This window comes from Dipteris shenzhenensis, chromosome 31 (genome assembly GCF_047967505.1).
Source record: "Dipteris shenzhenensis isolate YYH24624 ecotype China chromosome 31, Dip_SZ_1.0, whole genome shotgun sequence".
In the NCBI taxonomy this organism is placed as follows: domain Eukaryota; kingdom Viridiplantae; phylum Streptophyta; class Polypodiopsida; order Gleicheniales; family Dipteridaceae; genus Dipteris; species Dipteris shenzhenensis.
Window position 1 is genome coordinate 48,617,459 of NC_141626.1, and position 23,082 is coordinate 48,640,540.

The 23,082-nt window shown below is 41.1% G+C and overlaps 2 pseudogenes; both read right to left on the reverse strand.

Moving 5' to 3' along the window:
* Positions 1-2,370: 2,370 nt before the first annotated feature.
* LOC147881568 (uncharacterized) lies at positions 2,371-5,129 on the reverse strand (annotated as a pseudogene).
* Positions 5,130-19,672: 14,543 nt separating this feature from the next.
* Positions 19,673-20,272, reverse strand: LOC147881569 (major pollen allergen Ole e 10 pseudogene; annotated as a pseudogene).
* Between the last annotated feature and the right edge of the window lie 2,810 nt (positions 20,273-23,082).

Consider the following 23,082-nt stretch of genomic DNA (forward strand, 5'->3'; position numbering starts at 1 on the left):
GAAGAAAGATTATATGATCTACCCATTAGGTGAGAAATGGGGTCTCGAGGGAGCACCATGTGTTGCCATGTGTCCCACAATTGAAAAGGTTGGGAGGGATTGCATTGAAGGCAAATGCAAAGGGGCTATAAGTGGGCTAGAAATGGCAACGCATTGGGCATGGAAAGAGGTACAGAGCAAGACGCAGGACATGTGAGCATGCCACGTGTCCAAGATCTCCCACTTGCACCCTACAAAAAGTGATTGCATTGTGCAGGAGTGCCAGGAATGGAACCCACAACCTAATGGCCCACTAGGCCAGCCAATCATGTAACACATTGACTGATAGCTTGCTTATATGTAGACGTTGCTCATAGCTTTTTTGGCTCCCCCCTCTTAAGTGCCTGCAAAACCATCCCTAGCCTACCAAAACCACCTAAGCCTCCATTTTGAGCCCTCCACATAGGATTGGATTAAGTTTTTACTCCCTCTCCTAATCCATTCCTTATGAGGTAGCAGATCTTGCCATTGCCCAAGCACAGGAAGAATGGGACAAGAAAGACAAGTATGCATATCATCTCATCAAGAAGAATGTGCAAGATGTCATGCTAGGATAGCTCAACACAATCAAGACATCAAAAGAATCATGGGATATGTTTGTAGCTCTCTATACCATAGCAGTTTTCGTGCAATTTCTTCCTATTCAATACTACACAAATACCAATATGGAATTTAAGCAGTGTTTAATTTGAAAGGTTTATTTGCCTCCCCTTCAAGACAAATAGCAAGGAGGTTGGTAAGCTAAAAAAATAAAAATTGATGAGAAAATAAAAAAGGAGTTACCTAAATGCAAGGGGAAATTTTATGTTTATTAAGAAAAATCTAGGGAAAAATAGAAAACAAATAAAAAGGGGGGGTTTAAGAGTATATAATTTAAAAATAAGTTAAGGGCTATAATTTCTCTCAAGGGTAGAGCTATGGGGTGTTGTTGCACTTAAACTAACAAGAGAAAAAGTGAACACCATGAGGGGAAAAGCATCTCAAAGCATGTGCAAGTGTGTGTGTGTGTGTGTGTGTGCATGAGAGAGAGAGAGAGAGAGAGGGAGAGAGAGAGAGAGAGAGAGAGAGGCAGAGAGAGAGAGAGAGAGAGAGAGAGAGAGAGAGAGAGAGAGATGGGACCAAGGGCAAGGGTGTAGGGTAGGCTTAGAACTTTAGGGTTTTGGTGTTGTGGAGGCATCTTAGTATAAGTTTTTTCAAGCATTGTCTTGCCATCTTCAAGGGCTATTGAAAAACATCAGAAGAGGATCTTGTTCCATGAGAGGATTTATCACATAGAAAAACATCAGTGTAGGACCTACCTAATGAGTTCTTGGCTCTTGTTTTGGGTCTCTTGCACTCCAAGCTTGATAGGGACATAGTTGCTCTCACTTCTCGTAGATGGCATGCTATTGATGTCCTTTCATTTCACACCCTCCGCTTTGATTACTATAGGTCAGTGCCCCCTCTATATGGTCTTCTCCATCTCATCCTCATTAGTTTCCTCCACGTCCTCATCATCTCCATTGTGGGTACAAGTCAGTACAAGTTTCCCTTCTACTTCTTTAATTTGATGCCAAGCATTTCACTCAGCTCATATCTCTCCATATCTTTAAATTCTTCAACATCAATGATAACATGGGTTTCTTGGCTATTGGTTCCCTGCCTTGACTCACATATCTTTCAACACATGTGACGTAATTGATGTAGGATTGCAATCTCTTGCACATGGCTTGACATAATAGCTGATTTTCTAAGACGTTCCCTCTTGTGATGTTACAAATTTGGGGATTGATGTGGTTCTTACAAGCTGTACAAATATGGAGGAAATAATCATTAATGAAATGCTAGGCTGTCTTTAGCCTTGAGAATTTTTCACTAGGCCTAATTGTTAATGAAATGTCAGGTGGTCTTTAGCCTTGAAAATTTTTCACTAGGAGTTATCACAGAAGGTTGTCAAAACCTTAGAGCTTTGCTTGTGGATTGGTGCCTTCAAGTCGCTTTTCCATGATGGCAATCATTGGATCTCCCATCAAGTAAGCTTAAGGAGTTACATGTGCACTAATGTGAGAAATTTTGTGGAAACAGTCTACTTGCCATTTGTAATGGTTTCCCTAATCTTTCTTACCTTGAGATTTTTGATATTTTCTTACCACCCAACTCTACATTCCAGTGTTTCTGTGGCTCTTGTCCAAATATAAAGACTAAGTTTAGAGGTTATTGTAAAGACCATATTAGATAATTCCAGAAAATCCCAATTCCCAGAATGACATTTTTGGGATAAATTATAGCCTTTCTCCAGTTAAAAAAAAAGAGAAATAGGTCAGATATATTACTTTCTCATTTACAAATGTTTTAAATATCAAGTACATTCTCAATCTGAATAAATAGAATATCAATGCACAAACTACATTATCATTCACAAAAGTATCCTCATAATTCATTTGAGTGAGAATCATATCATCCTCATCCTTGGCGGTGTTTATAAAAAACTTATTAGCTTTAAGTTTTCCATCACAACAACACAAAGCAACTATAGGCGCGCTTGATAGATGCACAAAATAATAAGTGCGTCTATAGGCATTGCTTGAAAAGAGAAATTACAGGCACGTTTAAAAGCGTCTTTAATAGCGTGTCTATTTACATGTGTATTAGCGTGTCTACTAGCGCATCTACACTAAGAAAATACGGGTCCGCGTCTATCACTGTGTTTACCAATACGTGTATTTGTGCGTGTATAGGCGCATCTATTAGCACGTCTACACTGAGAATTAGACACGTATTTAGATGCAATACAGAAAGTGAGATTTTGGTCTACATCACTGCTTTCCAAACATTTCCCATGATTACCAAAGCACATAATTTTAACAAAAACATCAATGCTTTTTTGCAAACCCACATATACAAAAATTAAGTGAGGTGAGGAGAATGAGACAATATGTAAAATAGTTTTTCCAATATCAATGATGGGCTACGGTTCATCAATCTCATCCTCAATGAGATCAACCCTTGCCAAACTATCTACTTCAAAATCCAAACAAGTGTTTAGATCTACAGATACATTCAACCCACTACTACTTGTGCTACTCATGTGCTCATCGAAATCAACATCACCAATGATAGGCTCGTCCTCATGGGTAATGGCCTCAATATCTGTATCTCCTATCTCATGATCATCCTCTCTCTCATATCATGGTCATCATCACCTCCATGGACATGATCATCCTCCATACGCTCCATATTAGTAAATGTACTATACATCACTTTGGAACGTGGCATAATAGGTATGACATGCCACCAACTATTATTATCCACCATTGGTTGATAAACAACCTAATTCAAACACAAATAAATCATGTTATTTTCCTTGCATCGAAGGTATCAAATATTTAAAAGTGAGTATTTTTATATGTGTGTACAGTACCTGTTCACATTGTTGCGGTAGTACTAGTGTGTTCTTCTTACTTTGCCAAAACTTTGTGGAGTCAATAGTTACAAAGCCATTTGCATGGCATTTGATTGCTGCATTAGGGCCTCTTTCCACCATGTCCTTAAACCACTTTACATCCAAGACATACACAAAGAAGTGTCGAAAGTCAAGCTTAATAATATCTTGGATTATGCCACAATAATCATCCATGGCTCCATTGGCTCCCTCAAAGCTAGCAATGATGCCGCAATCTTGTGTATTTCTCTTATCATCAATCCGTTGTGTTCCAAAATGCTTGCCCTCACACCATATAGCATTGAACATAGTGCACTACACCAAGACAAAATCAATTAAATAAGCAATCTAAATTATTGAAAGCTCCTAACTTATGCATAACATTCGATACACCGACCTTACTCATGCATCCCTAGCATACTCCCATTCTTCCATTGTGATATGCATCCCCTTGTCTTTCTCTACTTTCTCCATTTTGTCAAGTAGCCAATCCACATTCAAATATCCTTTGGAAGTGCTCCTAGATACTAAGGGTATGGCACACGAGATCCGTGGTGTGTACGAAAGAGGGCCCTTTCTTCTTGTCTTCTTGCCTTTGCATCCTCATATCTTGTCACCCATCTTTTCATCACATCACTATTAAGCATGCAATAGAGGTTGATATTATAAAGCAACTCCATGTCTATTACTTTGTTGCATCCTTTCCCTTGAGGCACAATAGGTCATCCTTAGGTCTTCATCATCTCTCCATAGTCGTGGGAGAGAGCTATCCACATCAACAAGAAACTCAAAAATATATACAAGTGACTCTTGTACCAACCAACCCTCGGCCATGCTACCTTTGGGTCTTGCATTTTGTCTCACGAAGCCCTTCAAGGTCTTCATGAAGAACTCGAGAAAGAACAACCATCGTGCATGTATAGTACCGCATACACCAATCTCATCCACCAAATGCACTATGAGATGTAGTTGGCTTGTGAGAATAGAACGTGGAAATGTCTCCTGCACTAAACAAACCACCTCCATTGACATAACTCGAGCATTCTCAAGCATGGTGGGATCTATTTCCTTTGAGCTCACATACCTAGAAATGAAAAAGTACACCATATTAGCAATATGAACACCTTGCATGGAGCATTGATATGCATCACATTTTGTATCATGTAAAGTACCTCACAAGCTTGCCCATCTTGTAAATACAATCCTTCATGCCCTTCGATGCACTACGAGAAATGCTAGTAGGTAGTATGAATTGAACACACGAGGAATGGTTGATCAGCGGTTGATTAGTTGCTTCTAATTAACTCACAAATTTGAAAGGAAAAAGATATTATGCACATAAAATACTTATCTTGTGCCAATCATGAGATTTCAAGCCATATAATTGCTCTACACCTCTTTTCTAGCTCTTTGTAAAGGCCCCCTTCAAACACCTCATGCATCCAGTGGGAGTACGAATTGGAGTGATAGCTCGCTTCACCACCACCACCTCTAGCTTTGATAACCTCAATGGTGCAGGAGGTAAAAAAACACTCCCATTTGGCCGCTCTTGTCGCCAAGCTTCATGCATCCTCCCTGTGGTACATAGATCCTCCCTTATGCTTGCAGAATCTAATGTCCCATTTAAATGTTCCCAAATGGTAGATGCCACATTCTTGAAGACATGCATGGGATCAAGCACGTGATTGATCTTGAGGTGGGACAAATATGGTAAACGATAAAAGATGGAGTATCTAAACAAAAGCTAGTGTTAGCGGGCAATCTTTATTTCTAGCCAATATAGCACATAATAGTTACAACCAGCTCATCTCGCAGTGAGTGATTGTGAGAGGACTTCATTCCAAGGGGCAACATATCTAGGATGATTAGGTGGGAGAAATTGATGGTGATTCTCATAGATAACCTTATTCAATGCGTCTGCCCATGAGGCAACAAGCAAAGGAGCACAAACAGGACATGCATGGTAACCCGATGTAGTGAGGCTTGAACAACAGATGCACATGCTTTGCAGTCGTGATGAGGGAGGCCTGCTCACATCATGCACCTCGATACCTCTCCAAAGTATCTCTAGCTCATCAATCAAAGGCTCCAAATAAACATCGGGATTTTTGACTTTATGTTTCCCTGGAATTAGAGGGATAACATAACACGTTCTTTCTTAATTGCCATAGAGGGTGGAAGATTATAATTCACCAATATCACTCACCATACACTGTAAGAGGTGCTTTTGAGACCAAATGGGTTCACACCATCCATACCCAATCCAAGTCTCAAGCTCCTAGGTTCTTCCTTGAAGCTTGGCCATGTGTCTTCAATACACTTCCATGTAGGAGTATCTACAATAGTTCTCCACTTGCCATCAATTGATCGATGGGAGGAATGCCATGACATGAGCTCTACAATGGAGTGGCACTTGAACATATGTGGGATGCGAGGGATTATAGGAAAATGTCACAGAACCTTACGAGGCACATCCAAAGTTTTGAGATCTGCTCTATATCTTGCCTCTCCACAAGTAGGACACTCTCTTGCATCCTTATGTAGTCCACGAAACAAAACCCAATCGTTGACGCATGCGTGGATGTGCTTGTAATCTAATCCTCCAAGAGAGGTCACATGTTGCATTGCCATATCTCGGAGGTCGGTAATTTATTCTCCCTTGGAAGAATTTTACACAATAGCCTACACGTGAAGACCATAAATGAGGAAAAGCATTCGAGTAATTGACCCACTAGCATAATTCACCATGTTTGCAAAATAGACTTGAAAGCTTACTTGAGTAATGCATTCAAACTTGCATTGCTCCATCCATAGATGGTTTGCAAGTTTAGTAACTCAAGGGAGGCATGTGGAAGAGAGAATGTGCACCCCTCAAACAGTGGAGTCGATGCTACGGTAAAAAGATCATCCTGCTCCATGCTATCATTCCTCCCTTCGGATTGATGGACATATAAATCTCGCACCATATCATCAAACACCTCCTCCTCCATGGCTTCATGAGGTAATGGCGAAGGGCTACTGTCACCATCACTCCATGCATCCGTAACAGTCCCTCCTGAAGATCCCACCTCATATCGCCGATGCTTTGCCTCCTCACGATGAGCATAGGGCACCATATGCGGGTGTGGCACTGCATCCTGTATCAAATTAAAATGGGATCATAACTCAAACATATGAACACCCATAGGTATCTCAATCAACCTTAACTCTTTAACATTTACCATGTTTATGGTCGCATCCCATTCTCCATACTTTGAGATGTGATTGAGTGTAATCATGCGTGCACGATACATGTTTCCTCGACATCAATCACACATACATTTGATTTTTTGCTCCAACCACATTTCGCGATGGTGGATATGGAGGAATTCATCCTCACTAGAGCTACTTGTTGAAGATGAAGACATTCTATAAATAAACAACCCAAAAAATTTGCTCTTGTATCAAATATTTAATCTTAAAACTCTGTGGAGCGTCTAATAGCGCGTCTAAAACCGCGTCTGTCTGTTATGTGGTGCGCGTCTAAAAATGCATCTAATACCATGTCTAAAACTGCATCCGTCTGTTCTGTGGTTCATTTTAGATGAGAAATTAAATGCGCATTTAGACGCGTATATAGACATGTAATTAAATGCACCTATAGACATGCTATAGACGTAATTTTCAAACCTACTTTTAGCGCGCTTGCTTTTCTTCATGTACTTTTAGCGTCGCATGACTTATTTGCTATTAACAGACATAGTTTCGAGCATCCACACTTATCTCCAAGCACCCAAACTTATCTCCAAGCTTACACAATCATCTCCAAGCACATAAGAGAAGAGGGTGAACAAGGAAGAGAAGAAAGAGAAGCAAAGGGTAAACAAGGAAGAGAAGAAAGAGAAGAAGCTTTGAAGAAGGATAAGAAGCTTCCATACCTCTATCCAAGGTAAGTCTCTTTATGGTTCATCTTCTTTGAAAGTTGCTCTCTTTGGATTCATCCTTTCACAACAAGACAAAGCACCTACAGACGCGCACACAGACACGTTTACTCAACTTAAAAAAAAACTTGCGGGCGTGTCTATTTGCACGTCTAGAGACCCGCGTCTAATGGCACATCTATATAGCATACAGACACACCTATAGACACGCATATAGATGCGTAATTAGACGCTCTGCTAGAAAATTTTAAAAACATACAGATGCATCGTTAAATGCATGTAAAGACGCATTTATAAACGGTCTTATAGACGCTTTTATAGATGCGTACATAGATGCTCCTCGAACAAACAGACGCATATATAGATGCGTTTATAGATAGTTTGATAGACGCACTTCATAATATTTTTTAAATTTTGTGTGCTTGAATAGAATGTTGTGTATGTTGTGTATGCTATTAGTTACAGGAATCCCATTTCCACATCCTGTAATTCAATTCTTACAGCCAACCGCATTTTTATTAGCACTCTTGCAAGCACATCTATAGCCAACAATTACAATTCCAAATAAAACATTACAACTCCAAAACATTTAGTTCACAAGGAATTAATTGATAGAACATTGCACAAGAAAATTGAAAGCCAAAAAAATAAAGAGTATATAAATTCATAGCTCAAAAAGTGCTTGTATGTACATATAGCATGAAGCTAAGCCACGTCCTATGGCTTCAAGTAGCAAAAAAAAGAGGAGTGTATATACAAGAGGCACGAAGCCAAGCCAGTGGCTTTAAGTACAAAAAAGAGTAGCTAGCACTACTTCTACGACTAATCTAAGTTCTCCATGTCCTCGCTCCCTTCTATGCTCCCTTCTGCGCTCCCTTCTCTGCCTCCTTCCTCGTCTTCTTCCTTGTCTTCTTGTGCAAGGGCCTATAAACAAGGGACAACATATATCAATGTATGAAAAATCAAATCTTTACTTATAATATTGACATTATTTAATTACTTTCAAATACCTCGGGGGATGCTCCAGTAGCTTAGATATACTACTCCTCAGTAATCAACCCATCATAATAGAAGTGCTTCATATTAAGCTGCAAGATGACACAATTTGCAGAGGGGTTAGTACAAAGAAACAACCTCCTAATAAACTACATAAACAATATAATTTGAGATCGATACTTACAAATTGGGCCTCCCATGATTCAACACCCCCTGCTCCAAAATGCACGCTTCCATATTGCTCCATTTGGATCCTTCATGCCTCCACGTGCTATAGACTGGGTTCCTCCCTCGTTGACTTCATTGCTTTCTTCCACTCATGCTTGTGAGTGGTGTGGGGTGGGCCCCTTGGTGGTTGACCTCCAATGAGCCTAGCAAGCTCCGCTAGTGCCTGCCTCTTAAGCGAAGATCTTTTATTTCCAAGTATCATAACAATCTTTGACTTGGCCCATTTATCTGTGAACTGAACATTGAGGGGGTTAGGATACCTAGAGCGAACAGTAGCGAGGGCCTCATCAGTCAACCTCTTTGGATGGTCTTTGTAGTGGATAAAGCAATCTCTGTAATTGTTAGCAATTACAGAGCGCATGTAGGCCATGATGTCCTTCCTCGGTGCATCCATCAAGATGCCTCTTGTCTGAGTGATGTCATAGAAGATCGTACCATCACCCAGAGGCATGTCTAAATCATCCAAATCGTCCTCATCCCCACCACCACCCCTCCCAAATCACTGTGCCATGCATCCCCCACCGCTCTCCTTGCTACTATGCTTGCTACTGTGTCGTGTTGAGCTAGTACATTGGCCACTTGTAGCTAGAGATTGCATGGGACTATGTGGACCACTTGTAGCTGGAGAACCGAGTCTCGATTGTGCAAGAGTACGCCAACGGCTCTGCAAGATAGAAGGACCTCCTGACGGCATGGGGGAAGGGGCATAAAATGGCATGGGGGAAGGGGCATAAGATGGCATGGGGGAAGGGACTCTGCTGGGGTAATCTCAGCTGGTGTGGGGTTGGGGTGGTTTGGAGTCTGTAGTGTCGACTCCTAGGGGGTGTTTAGAGTACCCGTCAGGTAGCCGTATAACTCCCCAGGATTGGGAGGGTGCCCCAAAACTAGTGATATTGGTGAATTATAATCTTCCACCCTGTATGGCGATTAAGAAAGGACATGTTCTGTTATCCCTTCTAATTCCAGGGAAACATAAAGTCAAAAATCCTAATGTTTATTTGGAGCCTTTGATTGATGAGCTAGAGATACTTTGGAGAGGTATCGAGGTGCATGATGTGAGCAAGCCTCCCTCATCACGAGACTTCAACTGCAAAGCAATGTCAATGTGGATGATGCATGACTTCCGAGTCTATGGCGAGTGTTCAGGTAAGCATTGCACTTCTAATTATGAGTAGGTAAAGGATGTGGCACCCTAAACCCACCTTCACCTCTTAATTGCATCTATTGTTCAGGTCTCACTACATCAGGTTACCATGCATGTCCTGTTTGTGGTCCTTCACTTGTTGCCTCATCGGCACATGCATTGAATAAGGTCATCTATGAGAATCACTATCGATTTCTCCCACCTGATCATCCTAGATATGTTGCCCCTTGGAATGAAGTCCTCCCACAATCACTCACTGCGGGAGATTGGATGAGAATTTGGGATGGTTCCACGACTCCTCCACCACTTGGCATGATTCGGTAAGGGTTTGTAACTATTGTGTGCTATATTGGCTAGAAAAAAAGATTGCCCGCTAACAGCAGCTTTTGTTTAGATACTCCATCTTTTATCGTTTACCATATTGGTCCCACCTCAAGATTAATCACCTACTTGATCCCATGCATATCTTCAAGAATGTGGCATCTACCATTTGGGAGCATTGGAATGGGACACGAGATTCCGCAGGCATAAAGGAGGATCTACGCACCACAGGGATGATGCATGAAGCTTGGCCACAAGAGAGACCAAATGGACATGGTTTTTTACCTCATATGGCTTGAAATCTTATGATTAGGACAAGATGCTCCAAGTAAGTATTTTATGTACATAATATCTTTTTCCTTTCAAATTTGTGAGTGAATAATTATAAGCAACTAATCAACCACCTCCTCGTGGGTTCAGTTCATACTACCTTTAGCATTTCTCATAGTGCATCGAAGGATGTGAAGGATTGTATTTGCAAGATGGACGAGCTTGTGAGGTACTTTACATGATACAAAATATGATGCGTATCAATGCTCCATGCAAGGTGTTCATATTGCTAATATGGTGTACTTTTTCATTTCTAGGTATGTGAGCTCAAAGGAAATAGATCCCACCATACTTGAGAATGCTCGAGTTATGTCAGTGGAGGTGGTTTGTTTAGTGGAGGAGACATTTCCACGTTCTATTCTCACAAGCCAAATACATCTCATAGTGTATTTGGTGGATGGGATTGCTATATGTGGTACTATACGGTTGTTATTCCTCGAGCGCTTCATGAAGACCTTGAAGGGCTTCGTGAGACAAAATGCAAGACCTGAAGGTAGCATGGCCGAGGGTTGGTTGGTACAAGAGTCACTTGTATATATTTCTTAGTTTCTTGTTGATGTGGATAGCTCTCTCCCACGACTATGGAGAGATGATGAAGACCTAAGGATCACCTCTATTGTGCCTCAAGGGAAAGGACACAACAAAGTAATAGACACAGAGTTGCTTAATAATATCATTCTCTATTGCGTGCTTAATAGTGATGTGATGAAAAGATGGGTGACAAGATACGAGGATGCAAAGGCAAGAAAACAAGAAGAAAGGGCCCTCTTTCGTACACATCATGGATCTCGTGTGCCATACCCTCAGTATCTTCCAAAGGATATTCATGTGGATTGGCTACTTGACAAAATGGAGAAAGCAGAGAAAGACGAGGGGATGCATATCACAATGGAAGAATGGGAGTATGCTAGGGGATGCATGAGCAAGGTCAGTATATAGAATGTTATGCATAAGTTAGGAGCTTTCAATAATTTAGATTGCTTATTTAATTGATTTTTTCTTGGTGTAGTGCACTATGTTCAATGCTATATGGTGTGAGGGCAAGCATTTTTGAACACAACGGATTGATGATAAGAGAAATACACAAGATTGCGGCATCATTGCTAGCTTTGAGGGAGCCAATGGAGCCATGGATGATTATTGTGGCATAATCCAAGATATTATTAAGCTTGACTTTCGACGCTTCTTTGTTTATGTTTTGGACGTAAAGTGGTTTAAGGACGTGGTGGAAAGAGGCCCTAATGCAACAATCAAATGCCATGCAAGTGGCTTTGTAACTATGGACTCCACAAAGTTTTGGCAAAGTAGGAAGGACACACTAGTACTACGAGAGTACTACCACAACAATGTGAACAGGTACTGTGCACACATATAAAAATACTCGCTTTTAAATATTTGATACCTTCGATGTAAGGAAGATAACATGATTGTATTTGTGTTTGGATTAGGTTGTCTATTAACCAATGGTGGATAATAATAGACGGTGGCATGTCATACCTATTATGCCACGTTCCAAAGTGATGTATAGTACATTTACTAATATGGAGCGTATGGAGGATGATCATGGCCATGGAGGTGATGATGACCATGATATGAGAGAGGAGGATGATCATGAGATAGGAGATACAGATATTGAGGCCATTACCCATGAGGACGAGCCTACCATTGGTGATGCTGATTTCGATGAGCACATGAGTAGCACAAGTAGTAGTGGGTTGAGTGTATTTGTAGATCTAAACACTTGTTTGGATTTTGAAGTAGATAGTTTGGCAAGGGTTGATCTCATTGAGGATGAGATTGAACCATAGCCCATCATTGATATTGGCAAAACTATTTTACATATTGTCTCATTCTCCTCAGCTCACTTAATTCTTGTATATGTGGGCTTGCAAATAAGCATTGATGTTTTTGTTAAAATTATATGCTTTGGTAATCATGGGCAATGTTTGGAAAGCAGTGATGTATACCAAAATCTCACTTTCTGTATTCTCTATTTTGCATCTAAATACGCGTCTAATTCTCAGTGTAGACATGCTAATAGACGTGATAATACACGAGCAAATAGACGTGCTGCTAGACGCAGTGTTAGATGGGCCTATATTTTCTCAGTGTAGACGTGCTAATAGATGTGTCAATACATGCACAAATAGATGAGCTATTAGACGTGCTATTAGACGCTCCCGTAATTTCTCTATTCAAGCAATGCCTATAGACGCACCCGCTATTTTGTGCATCTATCAAGCACGTCTATAGTTACTTTGTGTTGTTGTGTTTGTCGTATCCAGGAAACGAATGTTTTTGGTACTAGTGTTGTGCTTTTGTGTCGAGCGCATGTCCTTTTCGAGTTTTTAGAATAGTCCGTTTGTTGGAGCGTGTCTATAGACGCGTCAAAGAGCGCGTCTAAAAGCGCATCTAAAGGCACGTCTAACAGTGTGTCTATAGACAATTCTACTCTATTTTTTGAAAATAGATAGCCGCATCTATAGACGTGCTTTGTTATTTTTCCTTGACCCTGCCTTCCCTTCCCTTCCCTTCCCTTTCCTTTCCTTTCTCTTTCCTCTTCCCTTTCCCTTTCCACTTCCACTTCCAAGAAAAGCATTGCATATTGAATGATGGAAATAAGTAATTGCATGAATGAAGAAAGGGATTGCATGAATGATGGAAAGGGATTGCATGATTGAAGAAGGGGATTGCATGAATGATGGAAAGGGAAAGCATGATTGAAAAAAGGGATTGCACTCTATATTTTCCTCTCTTTTTCCTTCTCTCTTTTATCCTCTCTTTCCTTCTCTTTTTCTCTCTTATCTCCTCTCTTTTTCTCCTCTCTTTTCCTCTCTTTTTCTCCTCTTTTTCTCCTCTCTTTTCCTCTCTTTTCCTCTCCTGTCTCCTCTCTTTTATTCCCACTTTTTCTCTCTTTTTCTCCTCTCTTTTCCTCTCCTTTCTCCTCTCTTTTATCGCCACTTTTTCTCTGTTTTTCTCCTCTCTTTTCCTCTCCTTTCTCCTCTCTTTTATCCCCACTTTTCGTCTCTTTTCTACTCTCTTTCCTTCTCTTTTTTTCTCTCTTTTTCTCTTCTTTTTCTCTTCTCAGCTCATCAGTAATCTTCTTTTTTTCTTTTTTCTAGTTCATCATGTGGCCAGGAAGCTCTTCAGGCTCACCTGATCTTCGGGAGACCATCTTTTGAGAGTTATATAACCTTTTGAGGCACCCTCCCAATCCTGGGGAGTTATACGGCTACATGACAGGTACTCTAAACACCCCCCAGGAGTCAGCACTATAGACTCCAAACCACCCCAACCCCACACCAGCTGAGATTACCCCAGTGGAATCTACACAGCCCAGTCAGCTACACAGCCGAGCCCCTTCCCCCATGCCATCCTATGTCCCTTCCTGCATGCTATCTTATGTCCCTTCCCCCATGCTGTCAAGAGGTCCTTCTGCCTCATAGAGCCGTCGGCGTATTCCTGTGCAGTCGAGACTCGATTCTCTAGCTACGAGTGGTCCATGTAGTCCCGTGCAATCGAGAGTCGTTTCTCTAGCTACGAGTGGCCAGCGTACTAGCTCCACATGACACAGTAGCAGGCGTAGTAGTAGGGAGAGTGGTGGGGGATGCATGGCACAGTGCTTTGGGAGGGGTAGTGGTGGGGACGAGGATGATTCAAATGATTTAGACATGCCTATAGGTGATGGTAAGATCTACTATGACATCACTCAGACAGGAGGCATCTTGATGGATGCATGGGGGAAGGACATCATGGCCTTCATGTGCTCTGTAATTGCTAACAATTATAGACATTGCTTTATTCACTACAAAGACCATCCAAAGAGGTTGGCTAATGAGACCCTCACTGTTGTTCGCTCTAGGTATCCTAACCCCCCCAATGTTCAGTTCACAGATAAATGGGCCAAGTCAAAGATTGTCATGGTACTTGACAATAAAAGATCTTTGCTTAAGACGCAGGCACTAGCAGAGCTTGCCAGGCTCGAGGTAGGTCAACCACCAAGGGGCCCGCCCCACATCGCTCACAAGCGTGAGTGGAAGAAAGCAATGAAGTCAGCGAAGGAGGAACCCAGTCTGCAGCACGTGGAGGCACGAAGGATCCAAATGGAGCAATATGGAAGCATGCATTTTGGAGCAAGGGGTGTTGAATCATGGGAGGCCCAGTTTGTAAGTATCGATCTCAAATTATATTGTTTATGTAGTTTATTAAGAGGTTGTTTCTTTGTACTAACCCCTCCGCAAATTGTATCATCTTGCAGCTTGATATCGTGGGCAGGTACCCCACTCTTGTCGAGACCAGCCTACCACTGCCACCATCACAGAGGAGATACATGGAGGCACTTCTATAATGACGGGTTGATTACTAAGGAGCAGTATATCCGGGCTACTGGAGCGTCCCCTGAGGTATTTGAAAGTAATTAAATAATGTCAATATTATAAGTAAAGATTTGATTTTTCATACATTGATATATGTTGTCCCTTGTTTATAGGACCATGCACAAGAAGATGAGGAAGAAGGAGGCGGAAAAGGAAGTGCAGAAGGGAGCACAGAAGGGAGCGAGGATGTGGAGAACTTAGATTAGTCGTAGAAGTAGTGCTAGCTACTCTTTTTTGTACTTAAAGCCACTGGCTTGGCTTCGTGCCTCTTGTATATACACTCCTCTTATTTTTGGTACTTGAAGCCACAGGACGTGGATTAGCTTCCTGCTATATGTACATACAAGTACTTTTTGAGCTATGAATTAATATACACTCTTTTTATTTTTTTGGCTTTCAATTTTCTTGTGCAACATTCTATCAATTAATGCCTTGTGAACTAAACGTTTTGGAGTTGCAATGTTTTATTTGGAATTGTAATTGTCGGCTATAGACGTGCTTGCAATAGTGCTAATTAAAATGTGGTTGGCTGTAAGAATTAAATTACACAATGTGAAAATGGGATTCCTGTAACTACATAGCATACACAACATACATAGCATTTTGTTCAAGCACACAAAATTTAAAAAATATTATGTAGCACGTCTACCAGGGTGTTTATAAATGCATCTACATATGCGTCTGTCTGTTCGAGAAGCGTCTATAGGCACGGCTATAAACGCGTCTACAAACACATCTATAAATGCGTCTATAAATGTGTCTATAAATGCGTCTGTCTGTTTTTAAAATTTTCTAGCAGAGCGTTTATTTACGTGTCTATATGCACGTCTATAGGCGTGTCTATCTGCTATATAGATGCGCCTTTAGACACGGGTCTGTAGATGCGTAAATAGATGTGCAAATAGACCCGCTCGTAAGTTTTTTTTTTAGTTGAGTTAACGCATCTATATGCACGTCTATAGGTGCTTTGTCTTGTTGTGCATTAATATTGAGACAAAACTTGGTTGAGTGAGGACAAACATGCCAAATGACTCGGAGGGTCAATGAATAGACTTCATTGAATTGAGAAAATTTTATGTTTTAAATATATTGCTCACTCCAAAGACACAAAAATCCCATATGAGATACCAATATTTTGTAGTATCTACTTTTCTCATGGAGATAGATGAAATTGTGTCCACAAAAGAGCTATTAAGTTCAAGTTTCATGCTCTGCCACCACAAAAGAATGGAAATAATATCTTCAAAATGGATTTAGACATGCATGAGCACATCATGGGGTGTCTTGGAGTAGTGGACTCCAAGACACCCCATGGTTAGGGGGGCCTCTATGAATACGATAATGTATAGTATTCTATCAGCAGCAGCAAATGACAATACTAAGTTATACAAATATCCTCTTTGCAACTTTTGCTCGACCAGGATCATAACGACTCAATAATGGCTGAGTGGTTATCCTCGCCGAAAATAATCTTTTGGGCTCTAAGGCTTCTACAATTGCTAGGTTGTTAAAAACGTAATCTCTTTTGTTCAATTTTGCCTCCATGAGGCTCTCAACAATTGCTGAGTTGTTATTTTTAATAAACTGTATTTGGATGTAGATGTAATATCTTTTGTTCATTTTTTGCTTGATGACATGATCTTTTGCACTCTAAGGCTCTTAGTAGTTGCTGCGTTTTTATAAATGTAATCTCTTTTGTTCAATTTTTGCTCCATGAGCTGCTTAGCAATTGCTAAGTAATTAATTTTTATAAGTAATCTTTGGATGTAGATGTAATCTCTTTTGTTTAATTTTTGCTCGATAAGGCCTTGATGAGGCACTAGACAACTACTGAGTTGTTTAAAATTGTCTTCGGATGTAATCTCTTAGTTCAAACTTTGCTCTCAACAGTGCCTAAGTTGTTATACTTGCTAAGTGTAATCTCTTTTAAGTTTCAACTTTAATATAAATAATATTATTATTGCTGTCTTTGTTGGTAGCCGTCGTTTTTGTTGGTTGTAGTCATTGCACAAGCAATTGGTACACAAGGAAACACATTTTCCTTGGTTTTAGGACTAATTGCAAGCAGCACTTAAATACTTCCAATAACTAGCATGTTTCTTGCAAGGATATATGCATTTTCCTTGGTTTAGGATTAACTGCAACCCACATTAAAATCGAACCAACATGGTGGTTACACAAGAAAGAACATTTTGCTTCATTTAGAATCAACCTTAAAATAAATGAGAATGTATTACCTTCATTTAGGATTAACTTTAAATGGTTTGAGTCAGGGAAGAAACACATCACTGCATGCAAATCGAAGTTCTTAATTACTTCGTTTTGGATTAACTTTGAATGGTTTGAGTTGGGGCAGAAACACATCACTACATGCAAATCCAATTTCAATATGTTAAGAAGGACCTGGTTTGCCTTTATAAGGGTGTGTCTATCTATATTTTTTCACTTCCATGGATGATCTTGAATAGTTTATGGCCTACAAGTGTGATGTTCCTACAAGAAAGCTATGGGGATTTATTCTTCGAAAAATGATTTTTTCTCATCAAGACAATCTCTGAGTTTATTCAAAATCACATGGCTGGGAAGTCTGTCATGTTATTAGGCTGGAGCATTGATGCATTTGGTTCACTAGAGTTTGATGTTCAACATTGATAAGTTCTTATATCCCGAATGCCCAATATTATTCCACTTTCTAGATCCTTCCCCATGGCTTTGAGACTTATTGGAATGACTTATGTCAACACTTGTAAGGCACGTCTCATCCCCCCATTTGAATGTTCATCCATGGGTCACAAATGAGCTTGGATTTTATTGGAGCGCATCTAAAAGCATTTGGATTTCATTGTGGTCAAGTTTCCAGAAGGCATGTTGACCCCATAGTCAGTCAAGTCTAGTCCTTTTCCATATTGTTGTTTTTCTTGTATGAAATTGGGTCAGCAATGACACTAATTAATCCATAAATAGAGTCTTGGAAGTTGGTGAGAAGAGTTTTAAAAAATGCCAATAGACTAAGGGTATAGCTAAAATAGATCTTGGCCATGCATGTGACAATGTGTAAAATGTCCAAATACTTCCAATCAGTGCAAATAACAAGGAACTCACTTAGACTCCCAACAAAAATTCAATGAAAACCATCCATGGAGAGTGAAAGGAAAGATGATGGTGGTCGAGAAGGATGAAAAACAAATCCCATAATATACTAAAAATATTGACGTAGACATGGGATACCATGTGAAGAATGTCAAGGACTAGATGGTTCGTATGACAAAAGGTCTAGAAATTCTCGATGATTCCCTTGCATGGAGAGTCGATGAGAGAGGAAATTCTTGATGGAAATCACAAGAGGAAGATGCTTTAGGAGAAGGGCCATGGGAAAAAACCAATGGAGGAAGCCACTGGAAATACCAACCAACTAGACAATAAGATCAAGGGTCAATGTAGGTGGTAGTAATGGTAGTAAGGATAGTAACTCTATCATAAATTTAAGAGGGTGTAGTGTTGGGGGTAAAAGCAAAGGTCGTTTGTTGGTTGTAGGAAGAGTCATACCTCAAATGGTACTACTCTAAGGGCTTAATATTAGTTGTGAAGATACTCTGTGGTTCAAATAGGTTATGAAGCCTTTGTGAATTGCTCTTGCCATGGGACCGGGTGGTGCCGTAATGCTAGTTTGAAAACTCTTGATCTCCAAAGGCATTTGTAGGGATGAACGATAGTGGATCACCGTGGATGACAATCTGCAAGGGTTTTATTTTAGACAAGCCTTTGTTTAGGCTCCAAATCATCCATAGGGTAGGGGATAATGCTAGAGTGCAGCAATGGTAGGTAGTTATTCGGACGTGGGCGGAAAGGGACTTTTCCAAAAACACCCCTTTGGCATAAAATAAGATGCTTGAGATAATTTGTGTCTCACTCAAGGTTTAGTAGATTAGATGTTGAATCTGATGCTTGAATTATATGTTTGAGATCCAAAAATGGGAAAGAAAAAAACTCTAAAGATTTCTTGATTGCAAAATAGATTGAAATACATCTTAGGAGTTTTAAGGCATGAAATGGGCTTGCAAAATGCAAGACCTATACCACTGTGGGGTGTGCTAGGAGCATAATGAAGACCAAGACTATGCATTTTGTGTAGAATGAATATGTGCATCATACCCCTGAGAGATCATCCAAAGTTCCCTTATGAGTAAGAGGCTTTGGATTAACTAGCTATTCCGGTGTGCCAAAAAATAAGAGTAATAGTATATGCCACATAGATGATATTACGATAAGAAATTTCTAATGAATGAGAATCCATGAGGAAAAATTACGAGCTGGCTTTACTTCATGAAAATGGGTCAAGGCCATGTCAATGCAAGATGAAATGAGATATGAAGATAAATTGCACACTAGGCATACATTTGAGGACATCTTGGTTATTGAGCAAGCATCTCCAAGGCATTAAAACGCTTTGGCCAGCATTTCCCGAAACATGGCTTGAAGATGTTTGTAAGAATGGAAACCCTCCATATTTTGCAATATGTAGACACGCTAACATCTTGGTAAGAATGGAAACGCTCCATATGCTAACGTCGTAGGACACTAAGATCGTCAAAGCAAGGTTAGCTTACGATGGACGAAGATTGTGAGACTTCATAGATTCAAGTGCCACTATTTTGAGACTACAAGTAAAAGGATCGTATATATATTAAGATATGGATGAGAGAGAGAGAGAGAGAGAGAGAGGAGCCATGTAAAGACTTTGCTTTAAACTATGCTAAATCCAAAAATTTGAGAGGCAAATAATGTCATAAAAAATAGTAATCAAAACTGGTATGTCATCAACATAAGTAATCAAAACGCGAAGTTGAATGACAATTATCTCCTCATCGCCCAAAACTGCGACAAGACATCCGTGATGCTAGCCAACGTTGCGAGATACGTATACACAGTCTCCGTAACCTGCAGCACACAGGAGAGGCGATGAATGGCAATGAACCAACAGGAGACGTCCAAAACGTTTGGAAAAAATTAATGAAAACCAAGTGGAGGCGACATACTGGGATCCTGTTTAGTGAGCAGCGCTGCGCCTGAGTAGTCGCAGGTGGCGCCCGTGTCGTTAAGATTCTGCCAGTAACTGTTGATAGCGTAGGAGGCGTGCGCAAAGACAGTATTGGGGGCAAAACAGACTGCATCTGGCTGGATGGGCGCACAATCGGCTCCCGCTCCACATGCGAAGTCCAGCATTCCTTGCAGGCCGGCGGCGGGTACCGCAGGATTGGCAACGCACCATAGCGAAGCTGAGAATGCGACATCCATGCAACAGCAAACACGAGGAGAGTCAAGAGAGGGCGGAATTGAAAAGACATGGGATTGCAGTAGGTTCCTTGATAAACAACGTGGACCAACCTAGACGCGGATGACGAGGAATGAAATCGGCCGTTGCTGGGCGCACCGAGAGCAGAAGTAGCACTCCGGCAACTGCAGCGAGGATAAGGGTACCGAATCGTGGCGTTTCCATGAGAGCTGTGGGGGAGGAGGACGTAGTCGCAGAGTGTAACGTAATCTGGCGGAGCACCCACACAAAGTACCGTAATCAGATTTCTGGACGATGAGATGAACGTTAAGGGGGTTTAAGTAAGGAACGCCTGGGCACCGACTACAATCTGAGTCTCCCGACTTTGATGCCTAGTCCTGAGTGAACGCCTCGAGGGAGGCAATCCCAAACTAACGAGTCGTGGTGTTAGTTGTTGATAATTAGAGCCGTAGTTTAGGGGTCGGTTCATCTGGTCAATTTGACCAAGTGTTAGTTGGGTTTAATTGTGGTTTAGTGCAAAGTATGTGTGGAAAATGGAAAACTCTACTTGAAAATGTGAACTTGTTTGACATAGTGATGATGCATAATCAAGGCTTGAGATCTTCAAGCTCGATGTTTGAGTTCTTCATCTGAATAGGAGAACTTGGGGTCTCCAAGTTCCTCTGGTCAAACCTCCTCAAATTTTTGTAATCATGCCTTCATGTTTTGCACAATTCGTCCACCTAAAATGACCGGTTTCATGCAGTGCATACAAACACATCAAATATTCAAGTGTCCTTTTCTGTTATACCAAGGATGAATGTATGAGGAAAGTGCCCTCGGCCACTCCAAAGATGAGTGCATTGCAGGGGCGATTTGAGATGTCAACAAAGCCAGGGCTGAAATGTCGTTTGCATAGTGTAAGAAAGCCATAGCAATACAATAAGATGACCCATAAAGATCCTACAAATCAAGAACCAATAACTAATAATCTAGAAACACAATTAGCATCCAGGCATCCTGAAGTACCGAACACTTGGGCATCCAGAATTACCGAACAATTGGGCATACAACGGCCCATAAAGATCCTGCAAATCAAGAACCAATAACCAATAATCCAGAAACACAATGTGCATCCAGGCATCCGGAAGTACCGAACACTTAAGCATCCAAAACTACCGAACAAGTGGGCATCCGAAAGTACCGAACACTTGGGCATTCAGAAGTACAAAACAACTGGGCAGCCGAAAGTACCGAACAACCGAAAGAATAACGATCATAAGGCACACATATGACAAGAGGCAAGCTGGTGTGGATTAGACATAGCTTATATAATCATAGTAGGAATGAAATAACAACCTCTTCGCATCCGAAAGTACCGAACAGCTGGGAAGACAAGCATTAGGGGAGAATTGGGATCTCCAAAGGGCCCCCAATTAGTGTTTCCTAATTTCAAGGGATTAGTGAGGTATTTGAGGTGTACCAATGGAAGTGCTCCTTTTTGTGGAGCAATGCCATGTTGAGGTGGAGGGTGGGCAGACCTACAAATAGCCCCTATTGGCTACTCCTCTTACATCGGGGACCACTCAAACCATCCCGCCCCCCCTCAACCCATGCTTGACCCTTCTCCCATATGCACCTCTCCCAAACAAACCTACAAAGTCATTCAAGAGGCGGTGGGCCCTTCTGGGCAAAATTTTCCCCCCTTTCAGCTTGTTACAGGCCATTCTCCCTTCATCTTTCAAATGTGGGAACTCATTTGGCATCTTCTCTGCCCCCTCTTGCTCTGGTCCACTGTGTTTCTCCCTCTCTAGCACCTCCTGTAGCAGCTGCTCATTCTCTCTCCATTCCTAGCTACAGTACCTCCTATAGTGGCTGCTCATCCCCCTCTGCTCTTTCTCCCTCCATTCCTAGCTACAACACCTCCTGGAGCAACTGCTCATCCCCCTCTACTCTTTCTCCCTCTATTCCTAGCTACAGCACCCTCTATACCTTCTCCATCTCTCTCCCTCTATCGGATCAGCTGCTCTCTCCCTCCAAGCTGCACTTTCTAGTCCACTATTGCTGTTGTGACCTCTGTACAAGCATGGTGAGGAGACCATACATGTACTCGGTGTCCCACAAGAGCAAAAATGCCTCAAAAATGCACTGGGTGAATGGGTGCCTTGCACCTACAACTTGAATGATTGGATAGTCATGAGAGGATCTGCCAAGGGTCCACATAAGCTTCCCAAGAGCAAAAGAGGTGATCTTTTGCATGAATGGAAGGGCCGCATCATGAAGTTCAAGCTTGGGAAGAAAGGAAAGATGCAACACATATACATGGGGAAGGACATGTGCCTTCCTCTGTCAAGCAATCAATCGACAATACCATCGCATTGTAAATCTGCATTTTGTGTAATATTTTGAAGTGTAATGAGTCATCTTGAAATTGTATTTTGAAATAGAACTAGTGTAATGAGTCAGTTTGAAATTGTATTTTGAAATAGCACTTATGCATAGAAGATGTATTTCCTTCAGACTTTGAGGAGTGGAAACCAGTCGAGTGCTTCTTAGGTAAGTTTACTGCCATTCATGAGGAATTAGGAAAGCAAATGCATGCTGGAGAGAAGTCCTCTGCTTTGAAACATAGAAATATCTATTGGTATAATGCCAAGTACATTACTCCAAGGACGGCACTAGGCTATGGCCATCTTCAATGCATTGCAACATCATAACTTGAAGGCATGGATTGCAGCATGGTGGACACAAGAACAATGCAATCATACAAGGAAAAGATTGCAAAGGATGTGGGCATGGCCATGAAGTTTACATTTGGCTCTAAATGGGTAAGGTGGTCTTGGTTTATGCCTCTGTACATTTTTGTTTCTTGTTTCTTGTTTACTTGCATGACCATGTGGTCATGCAAGTGCCTACATGAGAATGCCCTTGAGGAATTGCTTGGGGTGAATTGGGAAAGCAGGTCAGGTGAGCAAAAGGGTGATCTGTTTCAATGCCATGTATGTAAGGACAATGTGGTTGTCAAGTACCACATC